The sequence below is a fragment of the Lepidochelys kempii genome, chromosome 1 (genome assembly GCF_965140265.1).
Source record: "Lepidochelys kempii isolate rLepKem1 chromosome 1, rLepKem1.hap2, whole genome shotgun sequence".
In the NCBI taxonomy this organism is placed as follows: Eukaryota; Metazoa; Chordata; order Testudines; family Cheloniidae; genus Lepidochelys; species Lepidochelys kempii.
The window spans coordinates 146,557,429-146,579,771 of NC_133256.1; the positions used below are offsets into that span (position 1 = coordinate 146,557,429).

Below are 22,343 nucleotides of genomic sequence, written 5' to 3' on the forward strand. Positions count from 1 at the left end.
GTCGTTCACCACCTCATATCCGAGTTCCTTACACATAGTGAGATCTCAGAGCACTTGATTTAGGATTTCCAGATTCAAAGAGTTCCGTCAACAGCCCACCAAATTGGATTATGATGACATTTCTGGGTGCAGCAGCCACTCTGTTAATATGACTTCCGCCATTTAAATCTTGGTGTTCATCTCTTCCTCAGTGGGCAGTGCATGTTGACAGAGGTTGAAGTTTTGTTCTATACTAGACAAAATTTCAAGTTGAGGTCTTATCACAGACTTCCCAGGTATTATGAAAACGCCATCAGAAATATTGTCTATTATGACTGAAGAAGGAGCAGAGAGCCCTGAGACCTCAATGAATCACTGTGTCCCAGCAGGTGGATACTGTGTTCTCTCTTTCTGGTACCTGAACTGAATTAGAAAGACCCCTTAAAAGAAAAATGATTTTCTTCATTCACTAGCTGTGGGAGTAGAGAATACAGAACCCCAGCTAGATCCCTGCCACTGGATGAGATAGGGAGGAAATACCCAGATTTACTGGATAGGTATCATATGAACTATCACTGAAGCATGCTTGTGTATAAGATCAAAATTTTAAATAGGCTCTAATAAGAATTTGATTTTTGTTTTTGTGACATCTCTTGTTAACATTCTTCTGACAGGAGACCTTGTATTTGATAGTATTCTTCGTCAGCCCAGGCCTATGCCTGGGTTTCTTGGTACTATATCTGTGTTTGTCGTGAATTCAAGATATTCCAGATCATTGTGTCTTTGCTTCAAGCTTTCTCGCTGTACAGAAACCTTGAACTGAAAAATTGTCTGGGGAGAGAAATGAATTTTTCTTCTCTCCTAAAGCCAATATTATTGCTACCATGATACTGGAGAGACCCCCTTGAATGACAGCCAAGATCAAATGGTAAGGATTGAAACTAGGAATGGAAAAAGGCTCCTGTTCACTTGCAAACATAAGAATGGTCTGAAAGTGTTAAAATAGGAATGCTTTGAAGACAAACCGCTACTAGGGACTTTAGAGGTTTCACATAGGGCCTTGCTCAGCTTTTCCCTGATTCTCTGAGGGTAGAAATAGGATGGGAAGTGGATTGCATTGCTCCAATCTGAAGTACACAAGGGATGAGAACATTAACATTGTGGCCTTTCCCTGGGTTGCTGAAACTTGGAACGGAACAAAAAACTGTTCCTGAAATCCTTGCATGGCTCTTTTGGGTACCCCCTCCGGACAATGTCCAGTTACCTGATTTGAGCAAAAACAAAGGTAGCCTTTTTCTTCCCAAACTGGCACGAATCAGGGGGTCTATCTCCAGATAGAGCTTGTTAGGAAACCCTCAGATAGCGCTGAGGCAACAGAAATTCTATACTGAACCTGCACTTGTTCTAACTACCACTTGCTAAGAGGTATTTTCTCCTGCTGTACCTCATGAACTGCTTCAACTTGCCATATAACCTTTATTTCTTTCTACTATGTCTGGCAGGAGTTGGGATTGTAAAGCAATACTCCAATGACTCTGAATAGTCTCAGCTTTCCCTAAAGTTTCTCATTGTAACAGGTAACTGATTTTTCCGAGTGCTGATGCCAAGGAGGACCAAACCCTCCTAATGTCTGCATGAAACAGATCTGAATCCTACTTTTTTTCTTCACTCCAGGGAGAAGGAAGCCCTTGAGGCCATGTGATCTTTAGGTGGCACTGAGCCTTGCAGCACTAGCCACCCCCTCGCTTGAGAAAACATACCGGGGCACGCAGGGTGTCACATGACCGTTTAGATTTGTTTATTTTTGTTGGCATGGTTCATGAGCTTTCATGCCCAAATGAGGGGGCTGAGATGCTGTCTGTCTGGATTTGGTTGCCTGTGAAAGGCCACTGTTTCAGGTAAAATTCTCCCCCCAGTTAAAAAACACCCAGTCCCTGACCACTTGACAAACAGCCATATTTATCTTCCGCAGTGATACCATGTTAAAACATTGATTTTTAATAACTACTCCCCCATTTCGCTACCCACTCTCACTTTGGCCAACACTGGTATAGATACACATACTATGACTCTCTCATTCTTCATGTTTTGATGAGCAGCAAAATATTTACTAATGTTGGCATTTAAAGTATTATCCCTGTTAAGTGATAATAGAAGAGGGTGAGTTCATTGCTTCAGACTCTCTGCAAACTCAGACATCATTGTAATTTATGTCACGATTTTAAGATTTTCTGTGCCATCATAACAACTACAGACTTTCATTAAAACAGCAGAAAGAAAACACTCTGGAGAACCATGAAAGCACTGTCCTTTCATCCCTGGCTAGCACTTTGTTTCCCCACACAAGAGGGCAGGTATCACACTCTGGGCAATAATACTTTAATAGGTCTTCAGTATTAGCAGTATGTTAAGCAGCTACTGAATTCATCTAAATATTAATGACTGCTGGAGAAACAAAGTATTGTTTGAGAGTTCCATAAGGTATCGGTCTTCTTTCCAATAAGTGTTATGTTCACACAGTCATTTTTAAACAACTATAATCCAAAAAGTCACTTGCAGAATTTAACCAAATGTAAACATTGTTGGCCTTCCCAACATTAACTAGAAAAGTGAAAAGGCTTTCCTAACTCAAAGTAAGGAGGTAGGTGAGAAGAGAGTTAAATGAGGCTCATAACAGCCACATGCAAAGTCACAACCAAATCATCTGTAAGTTTTCCCACATTTACACATTTTAATTCTGACCCTATAAACCCACCTGCATCAAATGGAGCCTCCATGAAGTCAGCTCGCGTGTACAGGAGCTTGCACCATCAAGGGAGCTCTTCATTATTGTGAAAATATCCTACTTTTTCAATATGATATGTGCAAAAGTTAACCTTAAAAGTATTTTAAAGATTCAACTCAGAAAAATTAATCTAAAATCTAGGGCTGTCTAATTGCAGTTAACTCACGTGATAAACTCAAAAAAATTAATCACAATTAGAAAAATTAGTCGTGATTAATCACAGTATTAATTGCACTGAAACAAAATATCAATTGAAATGTATTAAATATTTTGGATGTTTTTCTATATTTTCAAATATATTGATTTCAATTACAACACAGTACAAAGTGTACAATGCTCACTTTATATTATTTTGATCATTTTAGAGTGCAAATATTTGTAAACAAAAGAAATAGTATTTTTCAATTCACCTAATACAAGTACTGTTGTGTAATCTCTATCATGAAAGTTGCACTACAGTACTTGTATTAGATGAATTGAAAAATACTATTTTTATGTTTTACAGTGCAAATATGTGTAATCAAAATTATAAAGTGAGCACTGTACATTTTGTATTCTGTGTTACTGAAATCGATATATTTGAAAATGTAGAAAACATCCAAAATATTTAAATAAATGGTATTCTATTATTATTTAATCATGCAATTAAACAGGATTCATTATTTTAATTGCTAGACGGCCCTAGTAAAAACATTTTTCACATGGATGCTGTGACAAGAAAAAAAAAATTCAGTTGGATCTTGATTGCAGGATCAAGGCCTGTGTGTGCAGATGCTTGCTTGCTCGCTCAGAGCCCATATTGACTTTAGTGGTGCTCAGCATGGATGCCAGGATCTGCCTAGAAGAATTAGATTGCAGGAGCAGGGCCTTCATTTCTTCTCTGGTTCTAAAGCATCTACTCTGATTAGAAGAGCAATTTGCTACACATTTTTCAAAACAAAAACACAAGAATCAGTAACTATATTCCAAGTGCTGTCATTGCCCAAAAGACTGCAGTTTTCCAAATATGTATTAAAGTTTTTCCTTCTGATGTTTACAATAACAACTTCTAAGAATAACTGAGCATGAGAACCAAGAGAGACCACAAGTAAATAAGTGGTCATTTAGCTTAGGTCACAGTTTCATATTCAGAACTACAGTGTTGTCAAAGCCCATCTTTCTTATTTGTATCTTTTGTTAAGCACTATATTGTGCACGTCAAACCTGGCAATAATTGGCACACTCCACTGTGAAAGACAATTACAGCAAATATCTTAAATTGTATGCAACATGCTGTAAATTTTAATAAAACTTTTTAAAAAATTAGGAAATCCATCATCATGACAAATCCCAAAGGGACATGGTCTCACAAACTGAGCTCCACCCGGATCACTCTCTGGCAAGGTGCTTGAGGTGGTCTGGTTATATATTCAGTTTATGTCCATCACTGGCAATCTTGTCATGCCACTAAAGCTTTTGACACCCTTGCAATTGCTGGTCATGTAGGAGCATTTATTGGTATACACACTTCAGAATTTGTTGATCCTTTGTTCTATTAATGTATCCATATCAAGAAAGCCACTGAAACTAAACAACAGTTGATGGAGGCGGTTGCTGCATTTGACTTCAACTATCTCATTTCTGAGCTTGTTCTTGATACAGAATAGCTCATGAAGATGACAAGAATCAGAAACATCAATCAAGTGTTCTTCAGCCTTCCACGTTTCACTTCCATACGACGGAGTTGGTATAACTGTGGCTCTTTAGATTGACTCTCTAGATTTAGATTGATGAGATTACTGGTTCTGTGGATGAAGGGAAAGCAGTGGATGTATTGTTTCTTGACTTTAGCAAAGCTTTTGACACGGTCTCCCACAGTATTCTTGTCAGCAAGTTAAGGAAGTATGGGCTGGATGAATGCACTATAAGGTGGGTAGAAAGCTGGCTAGATTGTCGGGCTCAACGGGTAGTGATCAATGGCTCCATGTCTAGTTGGCAGCCGGTATCAAGTGGAGTGCCCCAAGGGTCGGTCCTGGGGCCGGTTTTGTTCAATATCTTCATAAATGATCTGGAAGATGGTGTGGATTGCACTCTCAGCAAATTTGCGGATGATACTAAACTGGGAGGAGTGGTAGATACACTGGAGGGGAGGGATAGGATACAGAAGGACCTAGACAAATTGGAGGATTGGGCCAAAAGAAATCTGATGAGGTTCAATAAGGATAAGTGCAGGGTCCTGCACTTAGGACGGAAGAACCCAATGCACCGCTACAGACTAGGGACCGAATGGCTAGGCAGCAGTTCTGCGGAAAAAGACCTAGGGGTGACAGTGGACGAGAAGCTGGATATGAGTCAGCAGTGTGCCCTTGTTGCCAAGAAGGCCAATGGCATTTTGGGATGTATAAGTAGGGGCATAGCGAGCAGATCGAGGGACGTGATCGTTCCCCTCTATTCGACATTGGTGAGGCCTCATCTGGAGTACTGTGTCCAGTTTTGGGCCCCACACTACAAGAAGGATGTGGATAAATTGGAGAGAGTCCAGCGAAGGGCAACAAAAATGATTAGGGGTCTAGAACACATGACTTATGAGGAGAGGCTGAGGGAGCTGGGATTGTTTAGCCTGCAGAAGAGAAGAATGAGGGGGGATTTGATAGCTGCTTTCAACTACCTAAAAGGGGGTTCCAAAGAGGATGGCTCTAGACTGTTCTCAATGGTAGCAGATGACAGAACGAGGAGTAATGGTCTCAAGTTGCAGTGGGGGAGGTTTAGATTGGATATTAGGAAAAACTTTTTCACTAAGAGGGTGGTGAAACACTGGAATGCGTTACCTAGGGAGGTGGTAGAATCTCCTTCCTTAGAGGTTTTTAAGGTCAGGCTTGACAAAGCCCTGGCTGGGATGATTTAACTGGGAATTGGTCCTGCTTCAAGCAGGGGGTTGGACAAGATGACCTTCAGGGGTCCCTTCCAACCCTGATATTCTATGATTCCCCCAAAATATCCCCCCAAGCCCTACACCCCCTTTCCTGGGGAAGGCTTGATAAGAATCCTCACCAATTTGTACAGGTGAACACCGACCGAAACCCTTGGATCTTAAGAACAATGAAAAAATCAATCAGGTTCTTAAAAGAAGAATTTTAATTAAAGAAAAGGTAAGAGAATCAGCTCTGTAAAATCAGGATGTTAAATACCTTACAGAGTAATCAGATTCAAAACAGAGAATCCCTCCAGGCAAAACCTTAAGTTACAAAAAAACACTAAAACAGATATACACATTCCATCCAGAACAGCTTACCTTACCAGCCATTAAACAAAAAGAAATCTAACGTATTTCTAGCTAGATTACTTACTAACTTAACAGAAGTTCTGAGGCTGCCTTCCTGATCTGTTCCCAGCAAAAGCATCACACAGACAGACAAACCCTTTGTCCCCACCTCCCCTCCAGATTTGATAGTATCTTGTCCTCTCATTGGTCATTTGGGTCAGGTGCCAGCTAGGTTACCTTAGCTTCTTAACCTTTTACAGGTGAAAGGGTTTTGCCTCTGGCCAGGATGGATTTTATAGCACTGTATACAGAAAGGTGGTTATCCTTCCCTTTATATTTATGACACTTATACACCAGAGTAACTCAAGAAAGAGAAGGAAGGATTTTTTTTTGGCCTGTTTTATACCAAAATCCAGGATACCTCTTGTGCTTTATTGCTTCTTGCTCAGATAGTGTGCCTGAACTAGACACATCCAGCTCCTTACTGAATTCTTTGGCAGAGGGCTGCAAGATTGTTTCCACTTGTGTGAGGACTTCAGTTTACTTCCCATTTCCATGCAGAGTCACAGAGATGGGGAGATTGAACAGAGACTATTCTAATAGATCCCTTTGAGAGTCAGAGGTCTGGAAGTGCCTTGATTTCTCAGAACTTGCTTTCCTTGAAGGTTTGGTTCCCTTCTTAGGTCCTGCTTGTCCAGCCTTTTGAAGAATGTCTGGATTGTAGGTGCCCCTGTTGAGGCACCGGAGGAAAAAGGATTTTTGCTCGGGGAAATAGTTCCCATACTTAGGGATGCAAGCTACTGGAGAGAGATTGCCCATAGAAAATGAAGCTTTACGCTATGAAATATTTCCCACTTCTAAATGCATGGATATGAAATTAAGGGCTTAACGGAGAGATCCCAGTTGATGGACTGATGACCTATCACTTGCACTAAGGGGAGGAAGGCCATTGGGGTGCACTACTTCAACAGGTGGAGATGAAGGCCCCTTAATAGTATTTCATGTGTCTGCTGAAGGTCCCTTAATAGTATTTCATGCATCCTTGGGGCTCCATATGGTGGTGCTCTCCCACTGTGGATAGGGAATAGGCAACAGTAGCTGTACTGTAGGCCCAGATTGCTAAAGCAGGTTTGTGCAGTTTTGGCTTTGTTTTGATAAGCCACCCAGTCAGTGTTCCAGGCCAGGGAAGCACATGGGTAAATTTTTCAAAAGTTCCTGAGCCCCATTTTCAAAATAATGAGAATTATTTAGTAGCCTACGTCCCATTGACTTTCAATAGGACTTAGATGCTCAAGTCACTTAGGGTATGTTTATGCAAGGATAAAAAACCCATGGCTGGCCGGGGTCACCTACTCAGACTCACGAGGTTCAGACTCTGGGGCTGAAAAATTGCTGTGTAGATATTTGGGCTCAGGCTGCAGCCCAAGCCCTGTGAGGCCATGTCAGTTGACAGGGGCCAGCTGCGGGTGTTTAACTGCAATATAGACATACCATAAGTTGCTTTCGAAAATTTTACACTGCTCCACCGATCCTCCTTTCTCTATTCCCACTTTATCTTTGCCACATCAGATGGGAACAAGGGACAAGGAGGCTACTCTCGTCTACTCTAGGAAGTGGCTATGGTCACTAGGCCCTGACTGCAGAAAATGCAAAAATCTGTTCATGTGTTCTACTGGATACTTCACAAGAGTGTGTTTTAGGGGTACACAGTGCACAAGAAGAAGAATCTAAGATACTTACTCTTTAAATAAAGAATAAATCCCCTTAATATCTTCTTAGGAAGTCATATTTCCAGGAGTGCATCTCTGCTGATTCACTTGCAGCATCTGTTTGAGACAAGGTCATTTGCATGAGCTCCAGCCAGAAGCAGAAAATGTTTCCATTTTAGAGAATGGGAGGAAATAACTGAAGCAAGAAAGAATTATTATGCTGCATAATTCTGGAATGATTACAAAAGGTGGGTAATCTTTTGAACATATAAGCACCGATTTATTTTGTGTTTTAACAAGTTATATACAGAGCTAATAACTTAAATCCAGCATCATCAGAAAAGCTTTAGAATACTATTGAGTAGCATCACAAAGAAGAGGCAAGTTTACTTTCCTGATTGATGAAAAAAAATACCACCAGAAGGTTATCCACTACAGGCGGTTAGGATTCCATCAGCACTACTGCCTATAACACGGAATGCCACATCAAATTCAGCTCCGTGGCAGTAAGTTATTTCATAAAACTGAGAAGCAAATGTGTGCAGCCAGTATATGCTTAATGTTTTCCTAATTTTTCTGCAATTTTAACATTTAGTAAGATGTATACAATTAAACATTTCCCTATTATGCTTCTCATAACTCCATCAACTTCCCATTTGTTAATAAATTTAAAATTACATGTCTAGAAAGCTTAGCTAAATACCAGTAATGAATTGCAGTAACATCTTTCAATAATATACTCTATAAAACTATCTTCAGCACGCTTACTGCAAATATTATAACTCAAATATTTTGTACAGTACGTGCTTACTGTTAATACTGCAACCACCACCAAGATATCAGACAATTAACATATTCAGTTGCAAATTTCCATAGCCAAGTGATTAGTAAAATACACTTTCCAGACTAACTTCCACCTTCAAGTATTTTATTAATATTTCAGTATAACTGAAAATTGAATTACTACTTATCTATGCCACATAATTCAGTGCTGCTCCCATGCACACAGAGAGATGTTGCCATAAAAGCTGGGTCTCATATGCAGCATATGACAAAGGGTCCCAAGTACTGATATATGACATAAAATGTTATGAAGTCACTTCTATAACACAAAAAGCCCAGGAGTTGGGGGAGTGGGGAGGGAGAGCCTTAGTAAGTCCAAATATTCTCCTTCCACACGAGTTCTCATTTTCTGAACAGAGCAGGGTGAATAAAAATCAATGATATTGAAAAAAAATTAAAGTAAATTGGATTTTTTTATTTAAATTGGTTTTTTTTGATAAAACGCTTTTTGAGGAAAAAACCTAACTAAAGATAGTTTTAATTAAGATATATCTGAGTTATAATGTATCATCATGGAAGACAGATTATAAATTCTAATTCTATAGTATAAACAATATATTCATATAATGTTTAAGAAAAGTTTTGTAAATGAGTTCCAATAGTTCATGGATTAGGGACCCAATTTTATGGGGTTCCAGGGGCTTCTGTATAGATTATTTAGGTTAATCTTTCTATCTACCCAATGAGACAGTGCTCAGTCTAGAAGATACCATCCAAGATGCTTAGTTTTGCAGTTCTTACTCAAACTGTGGATTTGTGTCTCCAGAGGTAACATGCTTGTTAACAGCAAAAATGTTTTAAAATAAATAATATATAGACGTGAGAAACAACAGACCTCAACCCTACTGTCCCTCTGAAAATGTGTGTACACAGAATCAATCTCTTACCTCTCTCTAAAGTACAAAGTTTCAAAAATGAATAGAAGATTGTTGGGGATGGAAGAGATCTGGACAAAGAGAAGAAGCCCGGAAGGAATGTCACAAGGGTTTTGAGCAGCATATTCCCAAAGTCTTGCAGTCTTTCTGAGTGAAGCCTTCATTGATTTGAGATCTACTATATCATTCTCTCACTAGAAGGGAAAAGGTATGGCAGCAGGCTGTAAAAGAGACCCAGTTTGGGAATATTTCAATTAAGTTCCTCTACCTGTGGGTAAGACAAACATGCATACAAAATGCAAACAGTGCCACAACGAAATGCAAGGCCTGGTTGCCTCAATGAAACAACATCATGAGAAGTGTTCCTTCTCAGGAGGAAGCTGTGTTGAAGAGGATGAAAGGGACATGTCTGAACATGCAGGATCTTCAGGTTGGTAAACTTTTTTTTTATTTCACACTACTTTCTTAAGGACTGCCTATCTTCCTTCTGGACTATTCTTGAATTCTCATGTTTGAGCAAAAAATATAGTTGTTACTCTTTGGTACTATCATTTTAGATGCAGTTGGGATAAAAAATAAATAGCTGAAATAGGCAGATCTTCCTTTTACAATTTCACCTTTAAAGTAGTACTGAGTGTCCGTGAATGCAATGAGTAATACTAAATGAGCAGTAAGGTAATAATAATTAAATAACTGCATTGACTTATTTTGTTCAGGAGAATCCATCATCAACATACAGGATTCTGAAGACTATCCACATTCAAGATCTATAGTTTCAGAGTTATCTGACAATGATAGCATTTCAGTCATACCATGTATGTCACATGGCCATAGTATATCACTTGTAGCAAAAAGAAAAAAATATCTCCATCATCCAGAAACAACCAGAGATAAGTTTGTGATAAGAACCAGAAGATTACAAAAAGAGGTAATTGATGAAAAAATTGCTCAGTTTGTTTATGTAATAAACTCTACTTTCCGTATGATTGAGAACCCACACTTCATTAACATGGTTCAGTCATTAAGACCAGGATACTAATCCTCCCAACAGAGCAGATGTTGCAGGCAAATTGCTGGATAAAGTGTATGAAAGAGAAATTTAGCAGTGTGCAAAAGGTCTAGAGGGTGAAATTGTTAACCTGAGTCTTGATGGGTGGAGCAATGTCCACAATGATCCTGTCATATGTGCTTGTGTGACAACAGAAGAAGGAAGGTCTTCCTTTCAGAAACAATTGATACATCAGGAAATGCGCACACAGCTAAATACTTACAAGTAGTACCAGTAAAAGCTATAACAAACTGTGAAAAAAAATTCAAATGTCTTGTATGCATCTTGGTCACAGACAACGCTGTAAATGTATCCAAGATGAGAAGAAATTATTTAGAAGAGAGTGAAAAGAGTCCCAAGCTAATAACATACGGTTGCGGTGCTCATTTGATGCACCTCCTAGCCAAAGACTTCAGTGTTCCAGAAATAAAGGCTAATGTTGTTGAAATTGCAAAATACTTCCGTAACAACCACTTTGCAGCAGCTGCTCTGAAAAAAGCGGGAGGAAACAAGCTAACTCTCCCACTGGATGTGTGATGGAACTCAGCAGTGGACTGTTTTGAGCACTACATCAAGGGGTGGCCTAATCTGATGACAGTTTGGGAACAAAATCATGAAAAAACAGATGGCACTGTTATAGCCAAAGTTCTCAACATTGGGCTTAAGAGACATGTTGAACACATGCTGAGTACCCTGAAGCATACTTCTGTAGCCTTGAACAAAATGCAGGGAAATAGCTGTTTTATTGCTGACACTGTTGAAGTTTGGAAGGAACTGAGTGAGATCTTAAAAAGAAAAATATGCAATGACAGAGTTAAATTACAAGCATTAAAAAAAAGAAGGGGACAAGCACCATCTCTAGCTCATTTTCTTTAAAATATTTTCCATACTCAGTACCAGGGTCAAAATGTAACTGCTGAAGAAGAGGAGTTGGCTATGACATGGACATCCAGCAATCATCCCTCCATAATGCCATCTATAATAAACTTCAGAGCTAAGAGTGAACCATTCAAGAAATAGGTGTTTGCTGATGATATTTTAAAAAAAGTCACACCAGTGAACAAGTGGAAGTCACTTAAGCACTTGGATTCAGAGACTGTTGAAGTGATAATCTCACTTTTAACAGCAGTAGCTTCTTCTGCCACTGTAGAAAGAATATTTTTTTCCTTTGGACTAATTCATTCCAAATTGGGAAATCGTTTGGGACCTGAAAAAAGCAGGAAAGCTTGTTTTTCTTTTCCAGATTATGAACAAACAGGAAAATGAAGGTGAAAACGACTGAGTTAGCTGCAGAAGGCAATATTTTATGTTTCTCATGTTGACCTGGCTGAAGTAGTTGATTTAATTTTTGTGGGTTTTTAAAAATATTTCATGTAACTATTGTAACAAAAACAAACCTGATTTTAAAAAACTTGAATGTTTAACTAAATTCAAAAATTCATATGCTTGTTTTGTTAAAATCTTGTATGTTTGCTGTTGAAGAAAAAAAATCCAGAATACATTACGTTGTTTTAGTTAAATAAAACAATTTAAATGCTTGTCTGGTGATGTTCTCCTCCTAATACTGCATGGCAAGAAAATCCTCCAAATATTAATGATTAACCTTGTCATAAACCTACAGCTAAGGGTAGCATAAAATCCCTCCTTTACCTGTAAAGGGTTAAGAAGCTCAGATAACCTGGTTGGCACCTGACCAAAAGCACCAATAAGGGAAGAAAATACTTTCAAATCTGTGGGGAGAAGGTTTTTGCTTTCTCTCTTTGTGTGTGTTTTCTCTGAGACAAAGAGAGAGACCAAGCAAGTAATCTAGCTCCTACAGAATGATACATTTAACTTACAGAAAGAGTAAGTAATAGCAAGGAAATGTGTTAGAGTATCTTTTGTTTTAGCTTGTGAATTTTCCCTGTGCTAAGAGGGAAGTTTATCCCTGCTTTTTCTAACTTTAAAGTTTTGCCTAGAGAAGAATCCTCTGTGTTTTGAATCTTATTACCCTGTAAAATTACCTTCCATCCTGATTTTACAGAGGTGTTTCTTCTACGTTTTTTTTTTTTCTTTATAATGACTTCACAAATATCTGCTTCAGTTACCTTTGGTAAATGAAATAACCAAACAATCATTCATTTTCTGATATAGCTGTAAAACTAATCTGAAAAGTTTTCAAACTAAATCACTTAAAAATATATAGTGTGTACCTTCTAAAAAATGAAACCAACATCTAATACATATGAAGAATATGTATTAAGGTTATAACAACAAACAAGAATGCACTTTTATGTAGAAATCCATGATTAAGTCACGTCTTCCTGACTAGTGATTTAAATCAATTTGACTTAAATCAAATCCACCCTGCTGGGAGCCCAGCTCTGAAGCCACTGCCAGCACCAGTGCAGAAGTAAGGATGGAATAGTATGGTATTGACATCCTTACTTCTGTGCTGCTGCCTACAGAGCTGGGCCCTCAGTCAGCAGCCTCTGGTCGCCCAGCTCCAAAGGCAGCAGCGCAGAAGTAAAGGGTGGCATGGTATAATATTGCCACCCTTACTTCTGCGTTGCTGCTGGCGGGGCGCAGAAGTACGAGTGGCAATACCGTAAGCCCCCTAAAATAACTTTGTGACCCCCCTGCAACTCCTTTCGGGTCAGGAACCCCAATTTGAGAAATACTGGTCCCCATGAAATCTGGTCTTTTGTGTGCTTTTATCCTATACTATACAGATTTTAATAGGGAGAGATCAGATTTCACGGTCATAAATTTGGTAGGGCCCTAGTTATGATAAGGATGAGGACTAGAAATATCACCAGCCCTATTAAGTTTGTATAGGTATCACTGAAATGTATCATATTTTGTTTTACCAGATAGTTGTTGTGATGCTTTGAGGCCACAAAAAAACAACTTTATGTCTTGAAAGCAAATATTCCGAAGTAGTCATTTTAATGTGTTGATGGTATCATTGGTTATCCCTATTTCTATAACGGCACCATGTGACTGCTCCACATCACACCTCATCTTGAAGACGACACAATCAGCCTTCAAATGATGTATGATGTGCATGTGTGTAGAGAGGATACATTAAGTCGACCAACTCAATAGTGTCTGCCACTCAGCTAACACATTTATCACAACCACTGTACAAAAAAGGGAAATGACCAGAAGTTCTTTTTAATACATGCTCATACTATTGGGAATTTATATTTCCTAGCATAATGAAAACATAAATCCACATATTTTACAGTTTTGATGTTTTTTCCTAGATCACATATTATAAAAAAGTAAATAAAAAATAAAGCAAATGGAGTGAGCCAGTTTTTTTACAGCATTTTATCTGGACTGATAAAAGCTCTGCCTCTAGGAGATGCCTGTAAACACATGTAATGGCTAGGAAACAAAATATTCAAAGCAAAGAAAGAATAAAAACTTAAAAGTCGTTTGGAGAATAAGATAGGGAGATTAAAGCACTTGTGTTTATTTTAACAGGAGGGGAAGCGCAAAAAATATAGAAAGGATATAAAAAATTGCTGCAAGAGTTTTTTCCTGGACGGCATTCATAAAAAGAAAAAAGTTTGTGATTTTTTTTGGTGCTTTCCTGTCAACGATCTACTGCCACTTTCCAGGCATCTAATCCCTACAGCAACTGAGAATATGGATAGCAATCTCTAGGGTGGACTTCAAGAAGTCCACAACAATCACTATTCAGGTTTTTAATAAAGTGCTCTAAGAATCTTCTCATTCAGTCACACAACCAATCTTCCATTTTTATACTATACTGTCAAACTACTCAACTATGATTACTGTGTTACCTTGGTCATTGTAAGACAGTTCACAGGGGGAAATAAAAAAAATCCCAGCTTGTTGGATCAACTTATTTGGTAAAACTTGACACAACTTTATAAAGTCTACTTACTTTGCAAATTATATTTGCAAGCAATTGAACTTTACTGCACTAATTCTACCTTTTTTTAAAACTTGTTTTAAATTTTGGAAAAAAAAAAGTCTGCACACCTATTGGATCTGAGTCAATTAAAACATTCAGTAAACTGAAGAGCAGACATATATAGTGGGATCTATCAGGTCTAATACATGCAGAGGTGAAAGTAAGCCGGTCCAGTCCAGTGTACCGGCAAGAGCTAGTACGTTGTGCCGGACGGGCTTCCCTGGTGATGATTTAAAGGTCCCAGTGCTCCTGCCACTGTGGGGAGCCCCGAACCCTTTAAATCACCTCCGGAGCTCTCTTTAAAGCGCCACCGGAACTCTTGCAACAGGGCTCGGGCAGGGGCTCCCTGCAGTGGCCAGAGCACCGGGCCCTTTAAATCCCCGCCTTAACTTGGCAGCCGGGCTCCAGCAGGGATTTAAAATGTCCGGAGTTCTGCGGCGGCCGGAGCCCTGGGCCATTTAATTCACCCCTGAGCTCCCAGCCGCCTATGCAGCAGGTTGATTTAAAGGCCCCAGGGCTCCCAGCCAAAGCCCTGGGGCTTTTAAATTGCCTCTTCCGGTTAAGGCCATGCCCCTTCCTGTTGAGGCCACGCCCCCACTCAGGACTCCGGCATACCGGTAAGTCCTTTAAGTTACTTTTACCCCGATTATACGTACAAGAGGGGACAGGATCAATGAAAAAGATTGAGAGAAAAAGAAAGGTAAAACATCAAAGACTCAGTGCTCCAAAAATATTGGATTATAATGCCTATACCAGCATCATACAGTTCTTCTTTATCCACCATATCTACGTACTCTTCAACTTTAGCATATTTCTTGCAGCTTTCATCTTAGTGGGATAAAAAACTGAATCAGTGGCAAACTTCTGAAATCAAATTGCCTGGCATACATTAAAACAGTGGTTCTCAACCAGAAGTACATGTAGCAAATCTAGTACAAACTAAAAATTTCATATAATCACTTGCTTATACTGCTCTATATACTACACACGGAAATGCAAGTACAATATTTATATACCAATTGATTTATTTTATAATTATATGGTAAAAATAAGTAAGCAATTTTTCAGTAACAGTGTTCTGTGATACTTTTGTATTTTTATGTCTGATTTTGTAAGCAAGTAGTTTTTAAGTGAGGTGTAACTTGGGGGTAAGCAAGACACATCAGACTCCTGAACGGGGTACAGTAGTCTAGAAAGATTGAGAGCCACTGCATTAAAATGTTAACATCAGAGCCCCATCTTTTAAGTATTGATTGATACTAGAATGAGGTTACAGCCAAGATATCTATTTCATGAAGAATAAGCAGACAGAACAGGACATTCAATACCACAGAGGTTTCTGCATGTATGTCAGGCCAGAATTTGTTCAATTTAGGACACGTATGTGACAAATTTGCAGACAGTTGCTGGCATCTTCAGCATTTGCTCTCCTTTGCAAGACCTGCTTTAAATAAATTATCTGAGGTTCAGTAGAATCTATTGAGGATCTTGTTCTGAAAATAATTGAGAGAGCACTTCTGACAGTCATATAAATTTCTGCCCCAGGCTCCAAGAGAAATTTTTATTTTGCCTAACTCTCTCCTTATTTAGCTGTAATCCCTCACACATATTAATTGCATCTATTTGTATGCAATCTCAGCAAAATGGTTATCATCAGTCTTTCACAAGAAAGCCTCATTTCCCACATTCTTTATACAGACAAGATAGCACAAAATATATATAGTTTTTAAAATGTGGAGCATGCAGAAGATATGTACTACACAGCCATTAAAAGGGCACCCTCTACTGAAAAAAAGTTATTAACCTCTAATTTTTTGCTACTGTTTGTTGCTGAAAATAAACACCCAATATTAGTTTGGTTACACTGTGCTAGGCAGCTTTACTGCTTCCGCTGTATAATTTGCCCATTTGGTTTTTGTGAGCCTTCCACATACCAAAGGGGGAGAAGAAAATATAACTGCAAAACCACAAAAATTGGCAGACATTTTTGTTTTCTACATTTGGGTCATTACCCCCAATGAAAACGTCAAAAGGTGCTCAAGAAAAAAATAATATGGAGGCTCTGATACACAAAAAGGAAACCTCTCCACAGGTTTTATTCTCCATGATGTATGTATGTTTTATTGGATTACTTGACAAAAATCAATGTCTTTCTTGATATATTAAAGTTAGACACATTACCTAGTTCAACTACAACAAGAAATTATTCCAGATTCTTATTATTAATTAAAGCTCATCTTACATTGTCGGAAAGATGTTTCTAAAAGTAAAAAGGTCATTAGACTCAACTACTGTACAGCATGAGAAAGTGTACACAACACATTTAACATACCCAAATTTTATTAAATTTGGAACTGTATTACACTCATTTGTTTTGGACATTCACTAAAACTTTTCAGTTTTATATTTCAAAAAAATCTAATCATAGCAAACACTGAGTTGGTGTTTGATTGTTGGCTGTTATGGAACTGTTGCTCTAAAAGTAAAAACTTTTTTTAAAACATGTTACCCAACTTAGAGATATAAAGGTTACAAGTACAATTTTATTCTGAACTTCTCAGTAAAAATGGCTTTAGGAAGTTCATGTTTATTATTTATTGTGTTTCCATATCAAAGGGGTCATAAAGTGACATTGACAAGCCCTAACACCACACTACAGGACTCAAAAACTTGACTGGTTTGTGTCTGGATGGTGTCCCACCACCAGAAATACAGTTTCTGCAGGCCAGACAATAATGGGGCTACTCAACCTACTTCAAGTTAAGTACTAGTGTAAATCTTTGCATGATTGGGGCAACTGTCTTGAAATCATGGCCCTCAGTTACATCCTACGCAAGTCCACTTAAAGCTACAGGGTTAGCAGAGGCAATATTGAAAGTAACGTTTGGCCTGCAGAATCTTTATTAAGTATGATAATGCAAAAGCAAGAAAGGAATCTTGCCAGATTCCAAGACAAGTTTCTGCTTATGAAAAACTGTTACTTGTAAACCGAGAAAATATGATATAAAATCACAGACAAACAAAACACTACTTGCTATTTTTACAGAATTGCTTTTCAGATTAGAACTGTGTTTTAAGCTTGAAAAAAAACAACTGAGGCAATAAAATTACTTTCTATGCACACTTAAACTTAATATTGATAGATTTTTAGGCCAAAAGAGACCATTATGACTACCTATATATGGCCTCCTGCATAACACAGGCTACAGAACTTCACCCTTTAAGTCCTGCATCATGTCCAGTAAATTACCAGCCTGAATTCGAAACATATCTGAACCTGTCATAATTAATAATTTCTTCAATACCTTCTACCACTATAACATGCTACTTTTCTTGGATACTGAAAATTCTTTGCCAAGACCACCTGTGATAAAATATCCCAATATGAAGTTGTTTTGTTACAGTTCAGCTAAACTAAGAAACCTGCTTTTTAGGAGACTTTCTAGATCAGTGTTTCCCAAACTTGGGAAACTGCTTGTTCAGGGAAAGCCCCTGGCGGGCCAGGCTGGTTTGTTTACCTGTTGCGTGCGCAGGTTCGTCGATTGTGGCTCCCACTGGCCACGGTTCACCGCTGCAGGCCAATGGGGGATGCGGGAAGCGGCGTCGGCTGTGGGACGTACCAGCCGCTGCTTCCTGCGGCCCCCCATTGGCCTGGAGCGGCGAACCGCGGCCAATGGGAGCCGCGATCGGCTGAACCTGCCGACACAGCAGGTAAACAAACCGGCCCTGCCTGCCAGGGGCTTTCCCTGAACAAGCAGCATCCAAAGTTTGGGAAAAACTGTTCTAGATCAATAAGCATGGACAAGTTTATCAACACCTAAGACGAAGTGTCAGTTTGATAAAATCACTTTTAGCTATATAATTTAGGCTATCCAGACTTTTCAATGTCACCTACTTCAAGAGCTCCTTCAGCATCTTTTTCATCTTATTTGCAAACCAATAGTCTCAGGGCTTGTCTTCACTGCAGAGTTAACTTGAGTTGTAACTTGAGTGTTTCCCCTAACTCAAGTCCCAGCCATGCAAAAAAACATTAACTCAAGCTGACTGGCCTGATAGGGGCATCGGCTCCAGTTAACAACTCTCAGCTGTTAATACAATAAGACTACATCTACACTACAGCTGGAACTGACGCTCTCAGATCGATCCACCGGCAGTCGATTTAGCAGGTCTAGTGAAGAACCGTTTAACAGCAGATCGCTCTCCAGTCGACCCTTGAACTCTACCCCGAATGAGAAGAGTAAGGTAAGTCAAAGAGTGTTTCTTCCACCAACCCCCCCCCTCCCCAAGGTGTAGACCCCACGGTAACTTGACCTAAGGTACATCAACTCCAGCTACTTTATTCACGTAGCTGGAATTGTACAGAATAGGTCGACTTACCACGGTAGCATAGACATAACCTAACACTTGAGTGGGGCTGCGTGACATTTCACTGTGGCCATTCTCACTCTGCAGTCACGACACAGCTTCAGTCAAGTCAATAGTTATTTTTTCTTATAAGCCACACCACTATTATAAAAGGCAGAAAGGATCCCTTGGTAATACACAGCAGACAGAATAGTAGTATGCCATGCCTGCAACCTCATTATCATGAGTTCAATTCACAACTTAACCTGCAGAGTATAAAATAACATGAACAGGAGAGAGGGAGAATTTTTATTTTACAATTAAAAGCCATAGTTCCACTTTATAATATAGATACTTAAAACATGAAATATAAACACAATTTTTCTACCACATTTATAACTTGTTTTATAAAATGAGCAGAAGCTTAGCATCATAAATCTCAGGAATTTTACTAAATAAAAAAAGCTTTTTATGTTATTCTACTGTAAGTATCAAAATGAAACTTTTTAAAAAAGGCATGTTTTGCCTTGTAAGAGTGTTTAATTTAAAAAATACTCAAAACTTAAACTGCTCATATATACCAGTTCTAGGCTACCAGTCTACCAACTGACAATTCATACTTTTTTTTTTTTTGGTAGTACTGTATGCCAGAGCTAAAAACATGAAGATTCTCTACTGATAGTTGATAAATAAGCAGTGAGATTTGGCCTATTAATATTTATGTAAAATGAAAAATGAAAAAAAGTCATTGTAGAAAATCATGCTGACAAGGCTTCAGCAACCAACATTAAGTGCATAGCCTACTGTAATCATTAGAAAAGCAACTACCATTTTTAAATGATTCATCAGTTTAAAACAGGATATAAATAGCAAACGATGTTAACTGACAATATAATTGAACACAATCTTCCTAAACGTTTTTACGTAGACTTACAGAAACATTAGTACAGTGTCTTGCTTTACTTTATTAAGGACAACTTTTCAACTTGACCCATCAAGGCCATGTCACTTTTCCAGAGATAAAGAAACCATACAGAATGTTTCTGAAACTTTAAAATTCTAAAACTTTAAGATTATTGGGGCATATTTAACGAGAGCAAAAAAGGGGAAAAAAATCTGAGACGGGGGGGAAGTTGATGTAGGATTATAATTCATGTCTAAAGGGGTATAAACATACTGTCAAACAGCAATTTCAAAACAGCCGCAAAGCATCTCTACTAGGCGTAATTAGGGTCTGTCTGCCTCTCTGATGTGTGTGACTGATTACAGAACACAACACACAGGAGCTCAAGTCTAGCCCGGAGAGAGGAGTCCGGCCAGAGCACAACCAGGCCATTGTTACCTCTTCTATGCCCAGAGCCAAAACCACAACAGCAGCAGGCTGCGGACTCAGCATGCCGAGGAATGGAAAGAGGCGGTGGCAACTCTCCCACCTGCAAAGACTTACACCAGAAACAGCCAGACAATAGCTGTGGCCCCACGCAAGACGCCACCTCCCAGTCCCAGACCCGCGCGGCATCACCAGGCAACCCCCACGCCGCCTCCAAACACACACAGCCAAAGTTTTGCTGTCCATAGAGTGTGTGTGTGTGTGGGGGGGGGGGGGTGGAGGAGGCACCACACACCCATCGCCCCCCCCTCCCCAGCCCGTCAGAGGAGCGGTGGGTGCCCCGGCTGGGAGCCGACAAGGAACCGTCACCGCAGCCCAGCCCCCGATTCCCCCAGAAGCCCCAGCCCCGGGGCACCGATGTCCTCGCCCGCCTTCGCCCCCGGAACACCCCCGCCCCTTACCGTGCGCTGGGGGGGGGCGGCGGCGGCAGCAGCATGCCCGGCTCCCCCTCGCTCTCCGCGGGGGAGGGGCGGGGGCTGCCGGGACGCCCCCCTCCTCCTGGGTCCGGCGGGGGCGAGTCCCCCCTGTCCGCTCGCGGAGGCGGGGGGTGGGAAACTGGTCTCCGGGCAGCGCGAGCTCAGAACAGGGGGCGGGGTGGGGGAGGGGGGGGGCTGAGGAGCCCTGGGCGCGGCCGTAAAGCGCTTCCGGGATCCGGGCCGCGGGCCTGGCGACAAGGGGAGGGGCCCGGCCCGCTCTACCCAGGCGCCAACATGGCGCCGCCCAGGCCGGCTGGCCGCCGGCCCAGATATCGCGAGACCTGACGAGAAAAGGGCTGGCGCCGGCGGATAATTAAACATGTGAGGGGTGGGTCAGGGGCTGGCCGGGCTCGCGCGCGATTGGAGCGTCGGGCTAAGAACGGTGGAGACGCGCCCTGCCCGCGCGGCGTGACAGCAGCTGCAGGGGGCGGGGCCCGCCGGGGGATGCTGCAGCCCGCTCAGAACACACCACGCGAGAGCGAAGCCGCTGTCAGGCCCGGCTCGGCAGAACGTGGGGCTCCCGCGCTGAGCCGGCCCCTGCGGAGCCCGGGGGAGGTGCCGGGTTTTTCCCATGTCGCGCTGGCGGGGAAGGGTCGCCAGCTCTCTTCCCTTGGGTGCGCGCCGCAGCCCCCGCCGAGCAGCCCACGTTAGCGGAGCTGTGGTGATAAGGGTTGGGACGGGATGGTGACCCATGGAACGGGAGGGGTCTGGTTTGCATAGCGGCCAGGCCGAGACTCCAGACCCAGGCTGGTGGAACTACCTCACTCAGGGGTGCGAAAAACCCGCCCCTCTGGGGGGCAGCGTTATACCGTGTGTGTGGAGAGCGCTACGTCAATGGCAGAGCTGCTGCTGCTGATCCCGCCACCACCTCTGGTGGATTAACTCCGCTGGCGGAGGAGGTCTCCCGTGCCCGTGGCAGCGTCTTCACGAAAGCACTTCAGCTGTGCCGCGGTAGCAATGTGGAGGGAGACAAGCCCACTGTTTATAAGGTGAACTCGCCTACGTTGACGAGGGCCATCACTTGCTGCTGCGCGCAGCACCTTCTGGCCCTGGTGTGTGGATCTGGAAAGGAGCTCTTTGCAGGCCAACTTGCCCTTGATGCAAATTTTGAGCTTGCTTTTAATTAAGTCTATCCTGCATCTGTTCCATTTGTTGGACCATTTATACCTCATTAGAGGAAGAAATAGCTCAGTGGTTTGAGCATCGGCTCTCTACAACTGTGTTTTAGCCTGGTGTGCTAAGTGCAGATGGCACAATTTAGAACACGTTTTTCAGATTTTTTCCCCCACACTTTTAAGTTTTCACTTACAGATTTGGAAATGTCATTTTCTGATCTTTCAGTCGCACCTTGATTGTTGCAGAATTCCTTGTAGAGCTGATCCATGGTAATCATTTCCTTCGTTCTGAGTGCTTCTGTTACAACTCAAGGTTTGACAAACAAAGCTTCTTATAGAGGCCAATACCTTCATCGTTATGATGTTAGAAGAGACCCTGAACCAATTATCAATGTATAAATGCAAAGTCATAAAACTTAACGAAGTCTTGCTTTACCTTCACTTTTTGTTGTGGTAGTATTTTTTCCATCAGTTGTTTGGCTTTGAATAAAAAAACAAAAACAAAAAAAACAGTCCTCTGTAGGTTTGGCATCTTCATCTTAACATGGCACATCTATATACACATCAGTAATGCATAGATTGGATTCCTTCAACTGAGTTGAAGACACAA

The 22,343-nt window shown here is 40.8% G+C and overlaps 1 protein-coding gene across 5 annotated transcripts in view; it reads right to left on the bottom strand.

Moving 5' to 3' along the window:
• Positions 1 to 20,847, bottom strand: part of TAB3 (TGF-beta activated kinase 1 (MAP3K7) binding protein 3) — a 76,563-nt gene extending 55,716 nt beyond the window's left edge. For 2 of the 5 annotated variants that reach the window (XM_073357821.1, XM_073357812.1), the window contains exons 1-2: positions 20,544 to 20,844; positions 7,746 to 7,831 (exon numbers count right to left, since the gene is read on the bottom strand). The gene's annotated coding sequence lies outside the window, so the exon portion shown is untranslated. Of the gene's footprint in view, positions 1 to 7,745; positions 7,832 to 20,543 lie in introns of all 5 variants that reach the window. The other 3 variants (XM_073357829.1, XM_073357837.1, XM_073357805.1) reach the window with 3 other exon arrangements.
• Between the last annotated feature and the right edge of the window lie 1,496 nt (positions 20,848 to 22,343).